General features: G+C 37.9%; 1 long non-coding RNA gene across 1 annotated transcript in view; it reads right to left on the bottom strand.

The window, feature by feature from the left end:
• Positions 1 to 22,817, bottom strand: part of LOC128318413 (uncharacterized) — a 36,742-nt gene extending 13,925 nt beyond the window's left edge. The window contains exons 1-2 of the long non-coding RNA XR_008301802.1: positions 22,762 to 22,817; positions 22,535 to 22,607 (exon numbers count right to left, since the gene is read on the bottom strand). This is a non-coding gene — a long non-coding RNA (uncharacterized LOC128318413). The remainder of the gene's footprint in view (positions 1 to 22,534; positions 22,608 to 22,761) is intronic.
• Positions 22,818 to 24,752: the final 1,935 nt, after the last annotated feature.

Genomic DNA, 24,752 nt, shown 5'->3' on the forward strand with positions numbered 1-24,752 from the left:
TTAATACATTTTTTTCTGCTGTTTCACACAAATGTGCATTACTCGTTAATTGGGTAATTAACAAGCCGGTGTGATAAAGCTGTGAAAATCAGTATTTGTGGTTCAACAGAATAACATTGTGTTACTTCATCTTCACTTCCTCATTCCTTTCCTCTTGTCTCTTCTCATTCTCTCTCTCCCTCGTTTCCTCCTTATTATCACTTGCGCCCAATTATAGGAGCTTGCATCCGAGTGTTAACTTCAGATTACAGTTTTATAATGAGCTTACCTATTAGAGTTCACACACAACGTGTCACCTCAATTATATTACAATCCATAAGAAGTGAAGGAAAATCTCAGGAGAGAGAAAAAGGCCAGAAATAGTAAGAGGCTTTTCTAAACTGAATTATCTCTGTTACAGAAGAGAGCACTGAGCCTCCACGGCTTTAATGGGCTTTAATATCGATCCGTAACGGGCCTCCTGTGGTGCTTCTGATCCAGACCTCTAACGCTGATGGATGGAGGCGTTTAAACCTCGACGTGCCTCAGTGAATATGACATTAGAGCTGAGAGCTTACTGATGAACAGCAGAAACAAATCCATCATTAAACCCACGCTACATTACTTAAGAGCGTCACGGTCTGAAAATCACACAATATTAACTTCTCACACAGGAGGAAATGTTAGAGCTGAAAAATAATCTGTTGATGAATGTAGTGTACTGTTTTGTAGGTTTCTTAAAAAACCTACAAAAATATTATATCCTAAATATATCCTGTGTTCAGTACTAAGGGCGGTATTTGAAATTGAGTCGCGTGCACAGTGAGAACGCTGAAATCGCACAGATTCAGTCCTCAGATGAAACTACAGACTTAAAGCATTATTCAGAAGTTATGCGAGAGTTATGCACACATGAATGGAGTTTGAGTGAAGCAGAGTCGCGTCTCAGCTGCGTGCAATTCTGAGGTTATCAGAGGAGATGCATCTTAAATAGAGACATTGGTTACATCAAGGACTGAATATTTTATGGATAAAATTATGAATGAACTTTATGCCATAGATAAGTGCTTGGTCAGCTTATCCTTCAAACTGTGGGCACGTTTTCTTTACAGGAGAGCGCTGGATCAGGTGCTAGTTTATTATTCCACAGCGCATAAGTATGGAAGCTATGTTGTTGAATTAAATCAAATGTGCAGTGATTAATGTGATAATTACAACTAGGACTATTCATGCACTGATATATCCATATACTGGCAATATCCCCCATCTTATCACTCATACATCATCATATTAGTCTTTTTTTTTCATTTTTAAATCATCTCTTGCTTTTATGTCATATTACATTTGGCAGCAAATGAAAAAGTGTTTTTTTTTCTTGAGTCAGCATTTTCTTTCCCTGATTTTTTCCCATTTTTAAGGTGAGTGCTTGTGTTTAAAGTACTTAAGTTAGCACTTACAAAACCAAAATAAATAAATAAATGGTATTCCTAGTTTGTGACCTAGTGAGCCAGCATCAAAATGTATTTTTGATTGACTTCAAAGCACTTTTGTAAGTCGCTCTGGATAAGAGCTTCTGCCAAATGCCATAAATGTAAATGTTTAAAAGGTGGTGGTCTAGACATTTCTACTCAAGAAATATCTGCATGAACTACACAGATATTAATAATCTGAATTTAAAGCCCCTCAAAAATCTACTTAAGCAGCTGTGTAGCCTGATTCCGAATACAAGTAACGTTCCTCATGCAGATATTTACATAACATTAGGACTTAATTCACTGACTCTAAACTCCAAATTGGCCCTAAGAGTCCAAATCTGTGCACTTGGGCCAAGTCAGAATAGTCCTGTTTTGCTTCTGAGAATAACACATCAATAAGTGTCTCTTTACAAATAAAAAAAGTCCACACTGTCTACAATAAACACACTTTAGTCAAACACAATAAAAACACAGATGTAACACAATAGACATTGCAAGGTCACAAATTATTCATACAAACATTAATATTTTTCCAGGCGCTAGAAAACTCACTTTTCAGAAGAGTTAATAAATACAGAAATCAAAGCAATGGATAGAGACAGAGAGACTTGTGAGCACCAGGAGACTTTATTAATTGAGAGATTAAACTGCTGCAGCTCCCACACTGACACCACCATCAATAAAATAATAAATCACACCAGGCAGTGAGGAAAAGACCAGGCACTCCCCAGACTGCTGTTCCTGTTGATACACACTGGCTCTGAACATGACCTGTTCACCGTAAACACATTACAACACTCGCGCCACAACGCCCGCGCCACAACGCCCGCGCCACAACACTCGCGCCACAACACTCGCGCCACAACACTCGCACCACAACACTCGTGCCGCTTCCTCAAAGCCAGCAGTCTGTCTGTGACGGATGTGATATTACTACACACACAATAGATGGTTTACAAAGTAAGTTGCGAGGTGGGGCCTCCTTTTTTAAAGGGTAACTCCATCCTCCCTGAATGATTACAGACCAGTATCCCTCGCATCAGACATAATGAAGGGCCTGGAGAGACTAGTGCTGGTCCATCTCAGACCTCAGGTCAGCTCTTTTCTGGACCTACTGTATCTACATGTATCTACTGAAAAAAGCCCACTCCTGTACAGTCTACAATAACACCACAGTGAGAATCACTTTCTTTGATTTCTCAAGTGCATTTAATACCATCCAATGTCTCCTGCTGAGACAGAAGATGAGAAGAATGCAGGTGAACACACCCATGAACTTCTGGGTCACACACCCTGGATCTCTGCCATCTTCAGACATTTTTTGATAACTCTATGGTGGTTGGGTACATCAGGGATGGACATGAAGAAGAGTACAGGGACTTGATCAACAACTTTGTGGAGTGGTGGGGGAAGAACCATCTGCTCCTCAGTGTGGCCAAGACCAAGGAGATGGTGGTGAAGTACAGGAGGAGGAGGACCACAACCAGCCCCATTACCATCAGGGGTCAGGACGTCGAGCTGGTTGACACCTACAGATACCTTGGTGTCCATCTCGACAACAAGCTGGACTGGAAGGTCAAATCAGAGGGTGTGTACAGGAAAGGAATGAGCAGATTCTACTTTCTGAGGATGTTCACATCCTTTAACATTTTCAGCAAGATGTTAGAGATCTTCTACCAGTCTTTGGTAGCCAGTGCGGTCAGTATGCTGGGGAGGCGGCATCAGAGCTGGAGATGCAAAAAAACTCGACAAATTAATCAAGAAGTCCGGCTCGGTCTTGAGAGGACACTCAATAAACTCACAGCCGTTCTGGACAACAAATAGCTTCCAATCCATGACCTACTGGTTAAACAGCTGAGCTCCTGTAGTAGAAGACTCATTCAGCTCCGCTGTAGAAAGGAGCCATACAGGAGGTCATTTGTACCAACAGCGATCACACTGTACAACAGATCATCACTGTGCTGGGACACTATTTTACACTGAGCCAGACTTAATATAAGCTCAATGGAAAATAGTTGAACATTACCACCATCCACTCTTTATATCCATATCCATATCCATATCCATATGTACTGCCACTTTATTTTTATTCATTTTTTTCCTTTTCTTTCCTTTTCTCTTATTCACTCTATACAATACTGTATATCTCTGTTCATTTTATCACTGTTTACATCTATACACTGTTTATCATGTTTGCACTGCAGTGCCACTTTAAGACTTCTGCTGATGATATCTACAGTGTTTTCACCCCACTGCACTCCCACATCACACTCTTACACTGTATCCTTTTTATATACTTATTCTTATTTCATTCATAATGTTAAATTATTCTTAGTATATTATCTATTTCTTGGTGAATTTCCCTCTGGATGAATAAAGTGATCTATCTATCTATCTATCTATCTATCTCTCTATCTGGGATATATTAAGGGTAGTCTGGGTATGGAGGACATTTTGGGAATGCTTGGTATTTTAAAGATTATTTTAGAATGCAAAGCATTTTGAGGGTTTGGCTATAGGGGATATTTTGAGGATGGAGTAGTTTGAACCTGGGGTATACTGAGGGTAGTTTGGAGATATGGAGCTATTCTGATGGTATTTTGGTTAAGGGGTATTTTGAGGGTAGTTTGGCTTGTGCAAGAGACTGTATTTAATTATTTATCAGCGAAACACTGGGCAATAATTAAACAGGAGAACTTTGGGCCAGTTTCAAGAACACACACTCTGGTCCCAACTTAAATTCCTGCTCCACTGAAACACATTTAACACCCTTGTCTTCTCTCAAATTAAATGCTCTCAATGTTAAAGTAACTGAAAGAGGGAAAAGCTAATGGATTTGGACACTGCATTACACTTCAATCGGCCAATGTTCGCTCATCTCTTCATTTCTCCACTCTTCTGTCATTAGAAATGACATCCAATATATTGACCATGTCACATTTGATCATAATGTTGGACTTAGTCATGTGTGTTTTATCTGAATCATTTAACAGATGCCAGAAACTTGAGAGTGATGAATGCAATGTGTCACGGAAAATAGGAAATAGTGGAAGAGAATATAAACATTCACACTGACTGAGGACAATTCATTAGTGTCTTGGTCCCAGACAAAGATTAAAAAAAAGTTATAAATTCTGTTAACGTTAGTGAGAAAATAACATAAATGTGCAGTATTGTAGCTTATACCACACTACTGTTGAACCTTGGATTGTGATTGGTCTGAAGGTGTTGATTAATTTTCTATAACGGAAGTTCTGACAGTAGTGCAGCTTTACTTATATTTATGCAGTCCTCTCTGAAAGAACTGGAACAGAACAGCCATTGTCATTGGTTTTTGCTATGTACTAAAGACATTTGAGTTTGAGATGAATGTGAGAAAAGAATTTCCTCTTTTGTTTTCTGATATTTACATCTAAACGTGTTAAACAACTCAGAACATGGCACCTTTGGTTTGAAGCCACCCATTTTTCAAGTGATGAAAAATAGTTGTGTCCTGTTAGATTGTTAGATTGTTTAAACAGTTAATAGCTCTGAATATCTACTCTTGGTGTGAGCTCTGGGTTTCACCTGTGAAGACTGCATTTGTTGTTAAAAAGGATAAACCAACATGAAGACCAGAGAGCTGTCTATGAGAGAAAAGTAAATCATTTTGAAGCTGAGAAAAGAGGAGGAATCAATCAGAGCCATTGCACAAGCATTGGGAATAGCTAACAATACAACAATTTGGAATGTCCTGAAAAAGAAAGAAACCACTGGTGTACTAATAACCAGACATGGAACAGGTCGGCCAAGGAAAACATCAGCAGTTGATGACAGAAACATTGTGAGAGCTGTGAAGAAACAGTCAGTGATCACCACCAACAACCTCCACAGGGCAGGAGTGAAGGTATCACAATCATAGAAGACTTAGAGGGCAGCAATTTAGAGGCCATACCACAAGATACAAACCTCTCATCAGCAGTAAGAAGGCCAGACTGGAATTCACAAAGAAATACAGAGATGATCCACAAAAGTTCTGGAACTAAGACGAACCTCTACCAAAGTGATGGAAAGACCAAAGTGTGGAGAAAGAAAGGATCTGCTCATGATCCAAAACATACAAGCTCATTGTTCAAGCATGGTGGAGGTAGTGTCATGGCTTGGGCTTGCATGGCTGCTTCTGGAACAGACTCACTAATCTTTATTGATGATGGAGCTCATGATGGTAGCAGCAGAATGAATTCAGAAATCTACAGAAACATTCTGTCGGCCAATTTACAGAGAAATGCATCCAGTCTAATTGGGAGGAACTTCATCATGCAGCAAGACAACGACCCAAAACACACCGCAACACAACAAAGCACTTCATCAGGGGAAAAGTGGAAGGTTTTAGACTGGCCAAGTCCATCAGCAGACCTTAACCCAACTGAGCAGCATTTCACCTCCTGAAGAGGAGACTGAAGGGAGAAACCCCCCAAAACTAACAACAATTGAAAGAAGCTGCTGCTACAAACCTGGAAAAGCAACACAGAAGAAGAATGCAGCAGTTCGGTGATGTCAGTGGATCACCGGCTTGATGCAGTTATTACAAGCGAGAGACATGCAGCTTGTCATTTCTAGTTACTAAGAAACTGCAAAGCGTAAACTCCTCTGTCCTGAAGTGCTGACACTGGAGACTCCTTCCATAAATGTTAAATAATTAAATGTCTTCTTACATAAAACCATGTGGAGCGTGCGCTGCACACGTCCCTGTGAATGAGCTGTTACTATAGAAACAATAACGTATTAGAACGAGTGCATTAATATAAACCTGTGATTTGCAGCTGCACTACTGACAGAGCTGCTGTTAAAGAAAACTAATCAACACCTTCTGACCAATCAGACCAGACTTTGTGTAACTGGAAGCAAATGGGCGGAGCCAGGTGAAACGTGCCAGTTGGAGTTGGGGGCAGTCTCAGTGGGTGGAGACTCACTGATAACACACATGTTCTGCTTATTTCAAGTGTAGTCTTTCGGAGTGGAGATGTTCTGTGCCTGAGGCTTGTGTTCATTTTTATTTCCTGTAAACTGCTACTTTAAACACGCAAAATTCTAACGCTAATCAATTTCATATCTTTGTTAACTCCATATTAAAATGCACCGTATTTCTAGGTAATGTTCAGACACCTAGACATCAGCGTAGTAAATAAATAAATCCTTCCTTTAAATTCCAGCCTGCTGTTCGGTCATCTTGTAAAGTCAGTGTGTGTGTGTGTGTGTGTGTTTTTCTCCTGATTGTGACGAGGTGTTTTAAATGTGAATAATTATGCAGGAAGTAGCAGGAAGTCACACACGCGCCCATATGTGGGCGATGTTTTTTTGTGGCTAATGAAGTCATGAATATTAATGATGTAAAACGACCTTCAACACCTTTTGTTCGCAGGAACTTCTTGGAGGAAAGTTAAATATTTTTCAGCTTTATTACAAAATGCTCAGTCGGCCCTCGGCTCGTCTTCGTTCGGGTCTGTTGTGGTGTTGATGATATTTTCAATGTCAGACCACAAATCCGTGTGTGCGTGTGTGTGTGCGTGTGTGTGTGTGCATTAGCTTGTCTCTGCATGATGCCATGTTTTTTATTTCACTATCAGCAGGAGATCTGCAGTTTTAAAAGAGTTTCCTGCTGTTTCTCACTTTGACCGTCGATCTTCTCTAAATCCCTCACGCTGACACTCACTAACCATCGCCATAAACCTGAAGCTCTTTCTCTCTGGTACGTCCTCTCGTGGTGTACAAGCCCCGAGATGTAATAACAGAGATGTAAATGTGCCAATCAAAGTAAAATCTCAGATCCAATAATACAATAATTACTCAGATGAAGGACTATTCTGTTTATATATACTTACATACTTGGATTAATTATTTAAAATGGTTTTTAACACTGTTAAGTACGAAGCGCTGCTGGTTACATCCTTACACAAACAATAACGCACCTCTTTTTACTACCTATTAATTACTCTACATAACGTTATCTTCTGAGAATAGAAAGTTCATTTAGCAAAAACTTACTAAATTAAAATGATTGATTTTTGTTTATTGCGACTTGTCACTACACTGAAGTGATGAACGTAGATTGTTTTAACTCCTTTATATAATCTTTTTTGTCTGAAAACTAACTGTTGTAAAGTAGATATCATTCTAAATTTATGTTTCTATGTTAATATTTAACGTTTTTAATATAAATCCAAAAAGTGGAAATATTGTTCACAAAATTATCTGTTTTTTTTTTTAACTAATTAGTTTAAATTACTTACTTTCTTTACAAATTTATCTATTGGAAAGTAACAAATTTATATGGCAGAATGATTCTTGTATAAATGTCTCTGCGTGTGTGTGGTGTGTGTGTGGTGTGTGTGTTTTTGCTCTGTCTTCGCTGTGTAACAGCGTTATCACCACATGGACCGAAAATGGCATTTTTTTCCCTGCAGGACAAAAGGAGGAAAAACAGCAAAACACACACACACACACACACACACACACACACACACTCTCCCTCTCTCTCTCTCTAAAGTCTGTTTTTCTGTCTTATCTGCAGTTCTGAAATGAAAGGGAAGTGATGAGGATGGAGAATCTGTGTTTACCACACGCCCCCGAATTTAATATAAAAAAAATTCACATACTGTGGGAGTCAAAAATACCATCAGCTTACACACACACACACACACACACACACACTCACACACACACACACACACACACACACACACACACACACAGAACTAAAGCCCATAAATGTTCACCATTTTGTCACAGCTGACAGATTTATACAGTTAAAAGAGCAAAAGAAAGTAAATTGTGTCTTTTTACAGAGATGAAGGTCACAATGTTATAAAATAAAACAACACAGAGAAAAGTTGCATAAATTTACAAATGATTTACACACAGATGTGTGTTTAATTGCTATACACACAGCTGTGACTATTAATAACCTATGACAATAACATTCACGCTATACATTTACCGTCTTTACTGCTGGTTGCCCTGTGAAGTGCGATGTGGCTGCACAAGCTACACAGCTAGATACAGAATGTATGCAAAAGAGTTGAAATAATATCTCCTCCTGCTCCAGTCCATGCAATCTAAAAATGCTTTTAATGTCAAAATTCAGTGAAAATGTTTGCTCTTAATATCTCCTTATGGTTTTGACTTAATAGCTCATTATTTCAGCTTAATATCTCTTTGTTGTTGTTGGTGTCCGGAGGCAGAGACGGTTACAGGTGCAGCTAGAAAGCTTTATTTTCCAAATCGTGAAGCAAAGTGGAAATCGGTATATACGGGCAAAACAACACAAGACCAGACTCAGAAACCAGGAGACAAAGAAAGATCAAAACCACCAGATAAACGATGATAAACACCAAGGCCTGCTATGTCAGGAGATGAGGCTACACTGAACGATACTTTATGTTGACTACTACGTATGCTCAAGTGTGCTACTTTTAGTGTGTGTGTGTGTGTGTGTGTGTGTGTGTGTGTGTGTGTGTGTGTGTGTGATTAAGTGCAGGTGTACTTGAACAGTAATCAGGTGAGTCTAAACGTGTGTCAGGAGTTGGAGTCCTTGGCAGCCATGTTTATAGCCCTGAATGTCTCTTGGGAGTTGTAGTTGGACGCTGATTCCGGCGTTGAAGTGACAACAGTTTCAACTTAGTATCTCATTGTTCTGACTTAATATCTCATTGCTGTCTCGACTTAATATCTCGTTGTTTCAATTCATATCATATTGTTTTAATTTAATTTATCATTGTTTAATCTCATTATTTTGCGTAATCTGTAAGCAAGATAGCGAGATGCTTATAGCTGCTATAACAAGAAAGAGAGAGAGAAGAACTTTGTTCTTTGTACTAGGACCACATGCAGCTAGAAGTAAGCTTTCTGATTACATAATAACTCTGGATGGCCTTTCTGTTTCATCATGTGCAGCAGTAAAAGACCTTGGTGTGATTATCGACTCTAGTCTTTCATTTGAAGCTCATGTAGATAAGATCACTAGGATCTTTCATCTCAGAAATATTGCTAAAATAAGAAATATATTGTCACTACACGATGCAGAAAAATTAGTTCATGCTTTTGTTACCTCTAGGTTGGATTATTGTAATGCCTTACTGTCTGGATGTTCCAGTAGGAGCATAAACAAGCTCCAGTTAGTCCAGAATGCAGCAGCGAGAGTCCTTACTAGAACCAGAAGATATGACCACATCACCCCTATCTTATCCACACTGCATTGGCTCCCAATCACATTTCACATTGATTATAAAATACTACTATTGACCTATAAAGCACTAAATGGTCTCGCGCCACAGTACCTGAGCGAACTTTTGGTCTTTTATGATCCACCACACCTACTCAGATCAAAAGGTGCAGGCTCTTTGTTGGTACCTCAAATAGTGAAGGCTGTAGCAAGGGGTAGAGCTTTCTCTTACAAAGCCCCACAGTTATGGAACAGCCTTCCACTTAGTGTTCGGGGCTCAGACACAGTCTCAGTGTTTAAGTCTCGGCTGAAAACACATTTGTTTAGTCAAGCCTTTAGTGAATAGTTTTCTTAGGTAAAGGAGCAGGTCTGGAGGGTTTCACAGGCATAGAGTGTTGTGGTGAACTGGGATGTTTGGATGCTGTCGCCCCCCCACTCTCACACGTTCACTCAGGTGTGTTGATGGTGGAGAGGCTGCTGCTTTATGTCCCAGGACTCCCTCATGTCTGTGTTAGCTTCTGGCTCTCCCTTTTAGTTATGCTGTCATAGCTAGTCTTGCCGGAGTCCCTGCTTGCTCTCTGCACACAATACGTATTCTTTAACCATTACGGGACAATTAGCATACCTCATAATATCTCTCTCTCTCTCTCTCTCTCTCTCTCTCTCTGTTGAGCTACACATGCTACTCCTGAGATGCCAGTGATCCTGACCCCTTCTGCTCCTCCTCGCTGCCTGACCCATCCTGATGCCCTACTTCTGGTTGGAGTTCTCATCTGTCGAGTTCGCTCGCTACTGCCTGAAGAACTGTTTGGATTGCTGAATATGGTGCCACCTGGGGGCTGTGGAGATGGTGCTGCTTGGGGATCTCATATGGGGAGCTGTACTGTACTGTACTGTACTGTAATGGCTTGGGACTGCGATTGCTGTAGTGGCTTTGGGGCTGCAGTTGCCATGAGCAACTTTGTACTCAGGACTCCATCAGTGGACAGTGGATAGATTTTAACCAGCCGGACGTCTTGCAAAAAGAAGTGATGAATTTATTGGTTGCACAATTGCACTATTTGTCCATGTAGTACACAGTTATAGAAGGGATTTATTTATAATCGCACTATCGGGTGTCACCCAGATGAGGATGGTTCCCTTTTGAGTCTGGTTCCTCTCAAGGTTTCTTCCTCATATCGTCTCAGGGAGATTTTCCTCACCACAGTCACCTCTGGCTCGCTCATTAGGGATAAATTTATAAATTTTAAATTTATATTCTGAATTTATATATTTCTGTAAAGCTGCTTTGTGACGATGTCCGTTGCTAAAAGCGCTGTACAAATAAAATTGAATTGAATTGAAGAACTGACTTGTTTCAATGTGTAAATATAAACAGATACAGAAAATGACGTCATTCTTTAATTTAAATAAATTATAATTGTTGTCAATTTGCTGAGGTATAAGAGGAATAAAATACTTCAGGATGTGCTGTTATTGGAAATTAATTATCTTTGGGATGGGAACAGTAACTCCGCTTCATCACACCTCCTCTACTCTCGGCTCCTGTTTAAACCTGGACGTTCTTTCAGAATCTCTCTGTAATGTTCTTTAATGAAGCAACATCAAGACTGCAGAGTGTGTGTGTCTGTGTGTGTGTGTGTGTGTGTGTGTGTGTGTGTGTGCATGCATTTATTTTCTAAGCCTCAGGGTCCAGTTGTGATTTCACGGTCACTGACTGTGTTATATTTATCCTTCCCAGAATGCATCAGTGCCACGGGGCTACACAAACACACACACACACACACACACACACACAGACGGACGCAGTGTGTTAACTCACATTTCCATAATGAATAGATCGAGCTTCATGTGAGGGGACACAAAGACTCTCAAACATGGAATTATGATTCAAAGAAAGTGGAAAATAAGCAATTACTCCATGCGGGATGTGATTACACACACACACACACACACACACACACACACAACAGTTCTTCTATCCTTCAGCTCACTGATGCACTTGTTTTGTTTGATATTCTTTGTGTAAGACCTTTGTTTTTTCAATCACTCTATGACCTTCCACATAGCCAGATCATTTAAGTTATGTACATCAGGAAACAAAAAAATTGTTCTTCTTCAGTTTTAATAAATTCATTAGCATGTTGTTCAGACGTTCATGACAGCAGTAATGTTAGAAATGTGTGTAAGTGTTAGAGTGTGTGTAAGTCTGTAGAAGTGCGTATATACTTCCTTTTACTTAATTCTGAGAAGACAGAAGTTCTTGTACTAGGACCACATGCAGCTAGAAGTAAGCTTTCTGATTACATAATAACTCTGGATGGTCTTTCTGTTTCATCATGTGCAGCAGTAAAAGACCTTGGTGTGATTATCGACTCTAGTCTTTCTTTTGAAGCTCATGTAGATAATATAACTAGGATTGCTTTCTTTCATCTCAGAAATATTGCTAAAATAAGAAAAATATTGTCACTACATGATGCAGAAAAATTAGTTCATGCTTTTGTTACGTCTAGGTTGGATTATTGTAATGCCTTACTGTCTGGATGTTCCAGTAGGAGCATAAACAAGCTCCAGTTAGTCCAGAATGCAGCAGCGAGAGTCCTTACTAGAACCAGAAGATATGACCACATCACCCCTATCTTATCCACACTGCACTGGCTCCCAATCAAATTTCGTATTGATTATAAAATACTACTATTGACCTATAAAGCGCCACAGAACCTGAGTGAACTTTTGGTCTTTTATGATCCGTCACGCCTACTCAGATCAAAAGGTGCAGGCTATTTGTTGGTACCTCGAATAGTGCGGGCTACAGCTGGGGGTAGAGCTTTCTCATACAAAGCCCCACAGTTATGGAACAGCCTTCCACTTAGTGTTCGGGGCTCAGACACAGTCTCAGTGTTTAAGTCTCGGCTGAAAACATATTTGTTTAGTCAAGCCTTTAGTGAATAGTTTTCTTAGGTAAAGGAGCAGGTCTGGAGGATTCACAGGTATAGAGTGTTGTGGTGAACTGGGATGTTTGGATGCTGAACAGACATCATGTAAAAACTATAATGAGTTTCCTGGTTGCACAACTGCACTATTTGTCCATGTAGCACACAGTTATAGAAGGGATTTATTTATAATCGCACTATCCGTTGCACCCAGATGAGGATGGTTCCCTTTTGAGTCTGGTTCCTCTCAAGGTTTCTTCCTCATATCGTCTCAGGAAGTGTTTCCTCACCACCATCTCCTCTGGCTCACTCATTAGGGATAAATTTATAAATTTTAAATTTATATCCTGAATTTATATATTTCTGTAAAGCTGTTTTGTGACAATGTCCATTGATAAAAGACCTATAAAAATTGAATTGAAAGTGTGTATAAATGTGTGTATGTGTGTGTAAGTGTAGTTTTCAGCATTCAGCTGTCCACCCACACTTTTCTAGACTTTTTTCATTTTAACTGAAGTTCGCTCTGTGATCATGGCAACAGCAGCCGAGAAATAATTTACCCAGTGATGAAAGATATTTAAATGCTCATTGCTGTAAATTTATTTAAGTAGCACCGACCTCCGCTGTAGTTCATGTGCTTTATGAAAGAAAATAAGCAGGAAAAACCTAAAAACACAAATGTTCCTCAGTATTCCCTTATTTTTTTCATTGCTTGGGTTTTAATGACTTTCAGAAAAAAAAGCAACTGATTCAGGACCTGAAGAATCTCCTGCTGTATAAACAGTAGCCAAAATTACATTAAAGTGATGACTCTGTCCTGAACACTCACGTTTCATAGAGGAGTTATTATTAGATTTGTAATCTTAGGGCTGTTTTTTTTTTAAATACAGTTATTTATTTCAGAGGCTGAAAGTGTTTATTTAATTTTTTTTTTTATCTCTTTGACTCTTATAAAGACTCAGCCTGAGTTTGTCTGATCTGAGAGTCTGATAAACCATAACATTAACTATCAGGAACATTACAGGTGCACAGGCAAAGCGGTTTTATCTATACACTGCCGAAAACGTCTGCTGTACAGCGAACAGTTTAACTGAGGGTTAGGCTCAATACAGATTTATTTCTGAACATAATCCAACAATTAAAATATTAGGCTCATTGTTTAAATGTGTTTTATTTTGGCTATAATTTACACCAACAAAACACAAGGTCCAAACTGACTTTGTTTAGAAGTAAACTTGTTCCTGAGTTACTGAGGTTTGGAGTAAACCGACTATAACTTTAACTTGATAATAACTCTAACTAGTCTATTCACTTTGTTACTAAACCATTTGCCTGAAATCCCCTTAAGAATAAAATACATTTAAAACAGGAAGGAAGCTATTAAAGAAAAAGTATTTCGGATATTTGACCTTCACCCTGTTTAGATCAATTCCCCAAATCTAATCAGTTCATCTGCTGATTATAATAATAATAATAATAATTCCATATAAATCCCACAAACATTCAACCGCTTACTCTTCAGACTAAGGAGAATTCCGGACAGACGCATGGACAACCTAGTGACAGAGGCACGAAAACTAAATAATAAATTTTAATAACTTTGATAATGATGGATTGCGATTTCCACAATACTGTAAGTAAAAAAAAAAAAAGAAATCTAAAATCTCTCAGTGGACTTCACTCTGAGAAACCGTTCCTGTCCATGACAAGTGTCTTTAACTATTTCTTAGTTTTAGTTTTTAAATGGAATTGATGTTAGAGGATGAGATCTCTCTCCTCCTGATAGCTGTTTTAACGTCAGACCCTCTTAAAGCAAAAACAAAACGGGTTGCACTTCCTGTTCGTACAGCACTGCTTCCTGTGGTGGAATCAAACTTTGTGCTACTGAAATCTTGAAGCCCCTCCTGGGCAACTTCCTGTAAATTTCCATCTCTGCCTTTTATTCACTGTGTTGAAGTTTTGGCACCCCGTCTCTCCATCTCTCCATCTCTCCATCTCTCCCCTACGCCCACGTCTCTTCAGCAGGGGGTCTTGGCTGTCTAGCGTAAAGCAGAAGCTGCCCAGAACTCTCAGTTTTATCCCCCCTCCCCTTTTTATTAAACAGTTACACAAACTGTGTCTTCAACATGGCATCAAACTTGTACAGAAAGGTATGAAGGTTAAGGCTAGGCTGAGGGGCGGGGCTAACACTTACACCTTTCCTCATCACTTCATTTATAACAAACTGACTGAAATCCAACCACGCTCGTTTACATTTTAATGACCGAAGGCATTGTCTGAACCTACACACTTTTTATTATCCCTAAAAGGTTATTCTGTCGATAATGTTTATGGGCGATTGCATGATCAGGAAGCTATTTGCGTCCTACTGATGTTACATTTACAAATCTGCATGTAAAATGAAGGTAAAAGACATTTTAAACAAAGATAACGTTTCCTTCACAACAAGCTCTGTGCCTGTTTCAGTTAAATAATTTCAAACATTCCACTATAACTCCACTTTACCTTCAAATATAATCAATAAAACACTTAAAAATTATTATTTTTACATTAATGCTGTTCTTCATGCTTGAAACATCCTTTTCCACGAGTCGTCCATTATAGGTTATAAAAAAATATACATTTTAGTTTCAGCCCCGTTACCTGAACACATTCACCCCTATGAAATATTTTCAGAAGTCACATGTTTAACAGGAAGTTGCATCATCCGAATTTCCTGAAGATGATGGGAAGAAGAAAAGCTCTCTCTCGTTCTTTTTTCTTTATTTTCTACAGTATGTTTGTGACACTGTGATACTGACTGATGAGTTCAGCTTGAAAGTACAACCATGTTACCCAAATTATAGGCTGAAAATAAATTATTAATTTAAAAAATACAGAAATCGTAAATTGGAATATTGTTACTTTGCATGGATGCTAGTTAACCACATTTAAAATGTAAAATGTAGCAAAAAATATGTGAAGAAAATGACAATGCTTCAATACATCTTCAATTCAATGTTGAAAATTGATTTTAAAAATAAAGTTTAATTTTCAGGAGTTACTGAATAAACTGAATATCATTAAAATTATTATTATAATGACTGAAATATATCAGACATTTTAAAACACATTTGTTCAGTACAGTAGCAGCTGTTTCTCTCTTTTCTTTTTTCTCTTTTCTCCCTCGTTTCTCTCTTTTCTTTTTTCTCTTTTCTCCCTCGTTTCTCTTTTCTACCACATTTATCTTTTCTCTCTCGTTTCTCCCTCGTTTCTCTCTCGTCTTCTCTCAGTAGACGGAGATTGACTCATTATCGTGAGTATCGTCACTACTGCACAGTAGTGTTGCTAAAGAATTAACAGAAATGGTGAGAACATATATATAATAGTATAGTAGATATTATTATTATTATTATTATTATTACTATAATTATTATTATTATTACTATAATTATTATTATTATAATACGATGTGCTCTGGGTTTGATGTCCTATTTATTTCTGTTAATGTTTTCTCAATCTGAATCTGCATTACAGTCAACTAGCCTCTGTTTCAGCTCCTTCTGTTTATGCAAACACACACACACACACACACACACACACACACTTCCATTTACATATCTCTCCATCTGCACAGATGCAAAAGCACAAAAGCTATCTGAATACTAATAAACCCGTGCGCGAGAACACATCAGCTTTATGAATCTGTGTGTCATGAGCCACGGAGCGACGCAGTGCAGAAAGATAAAAGATTAAAAATGTCCTCAGGACTGCGGAAGGTAATAAAGGTGTTTTCACACCGATGTTCCGCTTCGTCAATTCCATTTTCAGTGGAAATGAAAAGGAGCTGCGTATGAGGTCACTAAACTGCATGAAATTGTCCTTTTTATTTCAGATAAGAGACGATGATGTGCATTAGCATTTGCTCTCTGGTGTGAAAGACTTCATGCTTTGAATGCACGATGTGTGTGTGTGTGTGTGTGTGTGTGTGTGTGTGTGTGTGTGCACTTACACATATACAAGCACAAGAAGAAACTATATTTATTGATTAACATTCATGTCACATGGTATGTTAATATAACCTCTTAACATATTACATGCTGTTAAAGCCCTACTAATCCTCTTTATTATCTCAAAACTCTCACTTATTATCTCAAAACTCTCACTTATTATCTCGGAAGTTAGACTTACTATCTCAAGATTTTGATGTATCCCAAAATTTTGACATATTATCTCAAAAGGTAGACTAATTATCTTAAATTAATTACGACTTATCTCAAATCTATTCCAATCTATTATCTCAAAGTTCTGATGGATCATCTCAAAGTTAATAAGAATTCTGAAGGATTATCTCAAAGTTCTGATTGATTATCTCAGAATTCCGACTGATGTTCTCAAAGTTCTGACTCATTGTGTCAGAATTCTGACTCATTATCTCAAGAGTTTGACTGATTATCTCAATATATGCACATATCCCAAGTTAGTCTTATCTCAAAGTTCCAACTTATCTCAATATTTTTTTTACTTATCTGAAACATGATCTTATCTCAAACTTAACTTAGCATCTCAAAATTCCGACTTATCTCTAAATTCCAACCCATTATCTCAAAGTTATGACTTATTATCCCAAAACCTTGACTTATGTATTTAACTTACAGCACGTGAAATTATTGTTGTTGTTGTTGTTGACAGTTTGCCTTTTTATCTTTAAATAGTGATGTATTATCTCAGAATTCACATCTTATTATTTTGTTCCATGTCCAAATTATTATTCCTCTTAAAATAATAACAGCGGATAATAAGTGAGCTTTGTGAGCTGTGTGTTTAGCGTAAACACGGCCGTGTGCATCGTGACAGTAGGAGTTATAGAATAAACACAGCGCTCTGGGAGATTACGTACTCAGCTCAGGCTGCTCTGTTCTCTGTAAACGTTTCTGCTTCTGTTTGAGAAAGTGACCGTGATGTCATTTCCTGTGGCAAGGGGAAGTGTGAGATCAGGTCACAATGATTCAGTGACGTTACAGAGAACTTTCACACCATCCAAGTATACGAGATCGCTGTGCTGTTCACCGCAAAGCATTCTCTCGTTTCTTCCTCGCTTCTTTCTTTTCTCCCTCATTTATCTCTCGTATCTCTCTTTTCTTTCGTTTCTCTCTTTTCTCCCTCGCTTCTCTCTTTTCTCCATTGTTTCTAGCGATTCTCTCTTTTCTCCCTCATTTCTATTTTCTGTCTCATTTCCCTTTTCTCTCTTGTTTCTGTTTTTTCTCCCTCATTTCTCTTTTTCTCTCGTTTCTCTTTTCTCATTTGTTTCTCCCTTGTTTCTGTCTTTTCTCTCATTTCTCTCTCTTTTCTCCCTCATTTCTCTCTCTTTTCTCCCTTTTCTCCCTCGTTTCTCTCTTTTCTCCCTCGTTTCTCTCGTTTCTCTCTTTTCTCTCATTTCTCATTTCTCTCGTTTCTCTCTTTTCTCCCTCGTTTCTCTCTCGTCTTCTCTCAGTGTAGATGGAGGTTCACTCCTTATCGTCAGTGTTTTTCGTACACTGACTCCTTTCACACTCGGGGGTTTTGTGTAGAACTTTAACAGAGTTTTGTTTATTTTAAAATAAACTTTATACAGTTTAAAGTGTTTCAGATTAAAGTGTGAAACTTTTCTGCTGAAACACGCGGAACGCTGGACAGTTTAAATTCACACTGACAGCTGATGATGTCATAATGTGTGTTACAGCAGCCGGCCAATCAGCAGCTTTGATTCAGTTAACACTCAGTGGAACTGCACACTCATTACAGCTTTCTTTTCTTTTTGTTCATTTTTTATTTGCGTTTTTTTCTCTTTCTTTCTTTTTTCCCCTCATTCTTTCATTCATTCTTTTTGTTTCTTTTTCATTCATTCATAAGATTTATTTGTAATTCTTTAGCTTTTTATTAATTTAAATGGACTGTTGTTATTGTCATTGTCTTTGGATACTATATTTCCTTTTGTAAAGCATGAATATATAAAGAAATATAATAAAGAAATCTAAATAAAGTTTGACTTGACATTCATCCTTTCTTTGTCTTTGTGCTGTAATGTCTATTTTATTCTCTGTTTTTGTTAAAAATATAACACGAGCGTTACCGGACAGTAACATGTGATTATATACGGAGAGTGTTGCAGACTCCACTAGGGGGCAGTGTTACACCAGTGTTACACCAGTGTTACACCTTTTGTTGATTATTAGGTCTATGCTACAGTTCAGCTGTTTTATAGCAAGCATTAAATCCTGACAGTGCTGTCCTCCGAGAGCCCTCTCGCCAGTGATGTTGTTACAGCTGATGTCATAAATTATAAATTTACCTTTAATAAAAGCAGACGTCTCCTGAGATCGCCATCATCCAGAGATCACACGCTCGAATCCTGACGCTGCTCAGAGCCGAGGGAGCAAAATAGACCGTGCTGTCTGAGTGGGAGGGGCTTACTCTCTCTCTCCCCTGTCAATCACAATAACACTAGCCAATTGCGAGCGTCTGTGAACTCATGTATGCAGAAGAGGGCAGATAGCTCTTTCCTCAGAGTGTGTTACGCTGCCCTGTGACATCATGAGCAGTGGTTTGAAAAGATGGAAGTTTGGCTTCATGTGTCTTGGAGGAAGCAGGCGTTATGCTTCACACTCCCCGGTTTCCAGCTGCCAGATGCTGGGGATTGATGGCTGATGGGAGGGAAATAGCAGGTGAGCAAACTGGAGAGAAAATGAAGGACAAAGAACTTGGAGGCAAGAACGACACGCAGCTGATTTTAATAATCTGAATGTGAACCTCATAAAATCGACTTAATCAGCTGCGTAACACGACTCTGAATACGAGGGACTTTCCCTCATGTAAATATTGACTTAACGTTTAGATTTAAGTTGCTCTATATGAATAAGTATCTATATGAATACGGCTCTATACGTCTAATCACAAACATCAAATGACCAAACTGGGGAGAAAATGGGGAAAAAGCAGACGTGACGTTTCAACATGTAGATAATTGATTCGATTTGATTCAGTGTGAAGAGCACAAGTACAAACCGAAATAAAAGCGCGGATTCAATCCACGAATGCTTTAAGCACCACACTAACAGTCATCGCTGATCACGTGATGAAGCGGAGTGAAGTTTATTTCCTATAACAGCATCATTTCCTCTCATACAACAGCATTTTGACAACAGCAATGTTTTTTTTTATTAAAGAATGTCATGTCGTAATTTTTTTTCTTTTATAGTTACACTTAGTGTTCATGAAACGAGTGAGTTCCTGTTGTCACTTACGTTATCGCAGCTATAAACAGTCGTTTCCTCACCAGCTTCTCTTTATTCTCTCTCTTCATGTTAATAAGACAAAAAACCTGCAAAGAAGCGTAAACTCCTCTGTCCTGAAGATGTCGGAAAACTTACAGCTTTACCTCTGACTGTTACAAAGCGCTGACACTGGAGACTCCTTCCATAAACATTACATAAACACCTCCTTCCTTTAAGAAAACTTCATCATGTCAACGATTATACGTGTTTTTTTATCCTTTTACGTGGAGCGTCTGCTGCACACGTCCCTGTGAATGAGCTGTTACTATAGAAACGATAACGTATTAGTACGAGAGCATTAATTATAAATAAACCTGCGCTACTGTCAGAGCTGCTGTTTTCAAACTTTTCTTGGAGACGTTCTGTTCACTGATTTTCACCTTCTAAGCATAATCTTCACACACACACACACACACACACACACACACACACAGTGTAACACAGCGATCCATCAGAATAAACACAGTGTAAAATGTCAGCTGTGTTATTTAGAGGACTATTGAGATAAATGAACATTTCCTCGTGACTCAGCGACCCGTGAGGGAACCACATGAAGGAAACTAAAGGTTGATAGTGTGAGAGATAACGTACGATCTGAGTAACAAAACACACGCGGCATAAAATTAAACATCGCTACGTTTCACATTAATCACAAACAGACGAGCCCAGGGTTTAATCTACAAACATATCAACATTGTTCATGTCCAGATTCACTGAGGATCCGTAACGTCTGATAGTGTGTGTACTACAGATCAGATAACACACACACACACACACACACACACACACGCTATTGCTGTCGTTTTGATGTATTGCTATAATTAGTTTTGGAGGAATATGTGAAAAACATTGTGATTTTAATCAAACCAGCTCCTCTTCTGTTTGGATTTTTTTTACTCTTTATTAAATATTGATTTACAGCATTTCTAAGAGTGTTGTTGCACATGAAATTGATTTTATTATAATTTTCTTTGTTTCTTTCATCTTTCTTTTCAAGTTGTGTAGAAAGTGGAAGGTAAGAAAATAAATAGAGAAAAACAGAAAAGAAAATGTTGATGATACGTTTCCTTTAATTGGTAAAAAGCAGGTAAAGTTTAATGATCTGCAGTATGTGTGTGTGATTATTTCTGACTATCAGTGAAAACAAAGGCTCTGATTGGCAGCTTGAAGCCAAAGCTCCGCCTCCTTGATCATTAACATGCGCCTTTAATTAACCAGCAGAATTAAAAACTCTTCAGTATCAGACGCTCGTCGTGAAGCCTTGCTCCGTCCCAGGACTTTATAGTTACGTTAATTTTATTAAGATTATGTTTATTCACTTTTATCACTGTCCACTTTATTAGGAACACCTGTACACCTGCTCATTCATGCAGTTATCTAATCAGCCAATCATGTAGCAGCATCTCAATGCATAAACTCATGCAGATGCAGGTCAAGAGCTTCAGTTAATGTTCACAACAAACATCAGAATGAGGAAAAAGTCTGATCTCTGTGACTTTAACCGTGGCGTGGATGTCGGTGTCAGATGAGCTGGTTGGAGTTTTTCAGAACCTGCGGATCTCCTGCTGGGATTTTTACACACAACAATCTCTAGAGTTTTACACAGAATGGTGCGAAAAACAAAAACCATCCTGTGAGCGGAGGATCTGCAGGCTGATGAGAGATCAGAGGAGAATGATCAGACTGGTCTGAGCTGACAGGAAGTCTATAGTAACTCATATAATCACTCTTTACAGCCGTGGTGAGCAGAAAAGCATCTCAGCAAGCACAAAACATCAAACCTTGAGGTGGATGAACTACAGCAGGAGATGAGCACATCAGGTTCCTCTCCTGTCAGCCAGGAACAGGAATCTGAGGCTCTCATGGGCACAGACTCACTCACACTGGACAGTTTACAGATTTTTTTTTTCCTAACGTTACATTTACATGTGTCTTTAAACCTTGTGTCTGGTTTGCATCTCTAAGATCCTGATATTTCTAGTCATTCGTTTGAGTTAGCTTCATGTTAGCTCCATGCTAGGTCCAGGTTCTCCTGATAGATCACACGTTTATTTCTAGTTACATTTGTTTAATTGTTTTGATGCTAACGTTAGTCCCTTAGCTTCTGTTCCTCAGTTTTATCTTTGAATTTTGTTTTGTTTTAGTTCACACCCTTGTTTTAGGTTGTTAACACAATACATATCGCTCAGGAGTTTAGGAATTGTTACTTACTTTAAATTGTATCTTGCCACAAACAGCCAACTGCAATCCACTTCACATTGTAGCAGTGGAAATGTTTTTTGTTGTTGTTGTATTTATTCACTGTTCAATTTTCCAGATGGAAGTAAAATAATAAAATAAATATCAATAAATAAATTCTCCTTTTCTGTTGCATTTCTTTAAATTTAGGTTTTCTATTCAATCACCCAGCAATTAAAACTACAATATCTGTGCTTTCTGTTCTGTAAAAGCACATATCTATTTGAAATCAGGGAATTTTTATTACCTACTAATAATTAATTATACACAGAAGTAGGTATAGATGCAATTCTTTTAAATAACGTTCATTTATCTCTCTGTTTTAGATTGTCTTACACGTTACTGTTGTCTGTTTACACTTTACATAACAGTGGTGTATATGACTATTATACTATACACTGTAAATCTGTAACATACCTGACCTGAGGTAGATCGATGGAAAGATTGGATAGATTGATGATCCAAAAAGTGAAATCACAATCCAAACATCCTAAACATTCAGGCAGAAAAAGGTGAAAACACATCAGTATCATTAAACAAAGCCAAAGGGTAATGAGCGATAACAACAATAACAACGATAACAACAATAACAACAATAACAACGATAACAACGACAACAACGACAACAACGATTCAGGACTTACTCAGCACTCAGTGTGGCAATGAATCACAAGCAGTCCATTAGAGCCATGTGAAGAACCAGGAAGTAAACAGGAAGTGAAGGTAAGAGGTTACACTAATATTCTGGTGAGCATGACCTCTGCTGGTGGGGAGAGGAATTGTCCCGAGTGTTCATTACGAAGTCTTTCACAATGACTGACATTAACATCTAAACGTTTATGAGGTGTTCTTCCAGCAAGCCTGAGCTGTCACAGAGTCTGCGTCTGTTAAATTAAAAGCTTATATAATACCAGACATAAATACGACTCCTTCGTTCATGCTCCAGAGGACCACAAACAGAGTCCGTTATTCCAAATGTCCCGGTCAGACAGCGTGTCTCATTACACGTTAGTTAAAAACCTCAGAGTTACACAAACATCTGCAGATCCACCGCAAACAGATCAGAGGAGTTCACCATCATCACTGGAGTTCTAACACACACTCAGTACAATCACACACTTTATTTCTCTTTCTGTTTATCAGTCGTTTTCTCTCTCTATCTTTCTCTTTACTCCTTTCTCTCTTTCTCTATATCCTTACGTTTTCATCAGTTCTTTATACGCGTCTCTCTGTTTCCTTCAGTTCAGTGATAAACTTCAATCATTTTAACTGGTAAAGCTTTTTTTAGCTATAAAACAATTTTTCAGAAAATAGTAGTCTTTCTTTTTTTTTCTTTCTTTCTGATTATCTTCTTTCTTTCTTTCCTTCTTTCTTTCTTGTTTTTCTTTGTTTTCTTTCTCAAACCTCTTTTTCATTCTTGACATTTGAAATTTAAAATCTTGTTCAGATGAGAAACATATGACATTATCATAAATAGCATCAATATTCATTAACATATCAACTACCTAATATATGAATATTCATTAGCATGAACCTCAGTTGCTTATGAATATTCATGAGGCCGAGCGAGCACGACCTGGATCTGTGATTTTCAAAGCTAATCCTTTTAAACTTTGTTTCTCATAAATCATTCAACAATCTTTAAAAAAAAAAAATCACATTTTTTTCCATGTCAGGATTTTGTTGAAGTGCTGAATCATGGATTGATGAATCAGTGTAAATGTTCTGATCCAATGCTGTTTAGTTTTCATGAATATTTTAAAAGCAACGAGACTGAAAGATTATTATGGTCTTTATGAGCTGAATTAAATTTATAACCTTCTTTTGTGAAACCAGAAAGAAAGCATGAGGATGGCGTTCTTTATAAAAATGACAAGATTCATGTTACAAGTGATGCAGTTTAATGTGATTACATCACTTAATTATGTCCTTTATTAAAGCTTTAATTCCATCCATGAGATTTAAGATGAGATGAGATAAAAATAAGATGAAATGAGGTAAGATAAAATCAGATGAGGTAGGACAAAAAGAGAGATAACAGGATAGCATGAGATTAAATGACATGAGATTAGATAAGGTGAGATGAGATATGAGATACAATAAGATGAGGTGAGATAAGATGAGATACAATGAAATGAAATAAGATATAATCAGATGAGATAAAATGAGATAAAGTGAGATAAAACAAGATAAGAAAAAATGAGAAAAAATAACAAGGGGATAAGATAAAATGAGATAAGGTGGAAAAACTGAGATAGGATGAAAATAAGAGAAAATAAGATAAAAAAGATGAAATAAGGTAATTTAAGTAAAATAGCAAGATAAGATGAGATACGATTACAATAACATAAGATGAGAAACAGTAGCATAAGATGAGATAGAGTAAGATAAGGTAAAATAGATAAGATGAGATACAATAACACAAGATGAGATAGAGTAAGATAAGTTTGAGATATAACAAGATAAGATTTCTTCTTAATATCTAGAACCTGTCAGGAGTTTAACATTCAGTTCAGTACCTGTTACAGTCGTTATGAAAAAGGGTTCTGAAAGGGTTCTGAAAGGGTTCTGAAAGGGTTCATTGGGTAATTATGGGTTCTTAGGCTTCTAAATATGAAAGACACTGTTGTAGGGT

Source organism: Pangasianodon hypophthalmus, chromosome 5 (assembly GCF_027358585.1).
Source record: "Pangasianodon hypophthalmus isolate fPanHyp1 chromosome 5, fPanHyp1.pri, whole genome shotgun sequence".
Taxonomy (NCBI): Eukaryota; Metazoa; Chordata; class Actinopteri; order Siluriformes; family Pangasiidae; genus Pangasianodon; species Pangasianodon hypophthalmus.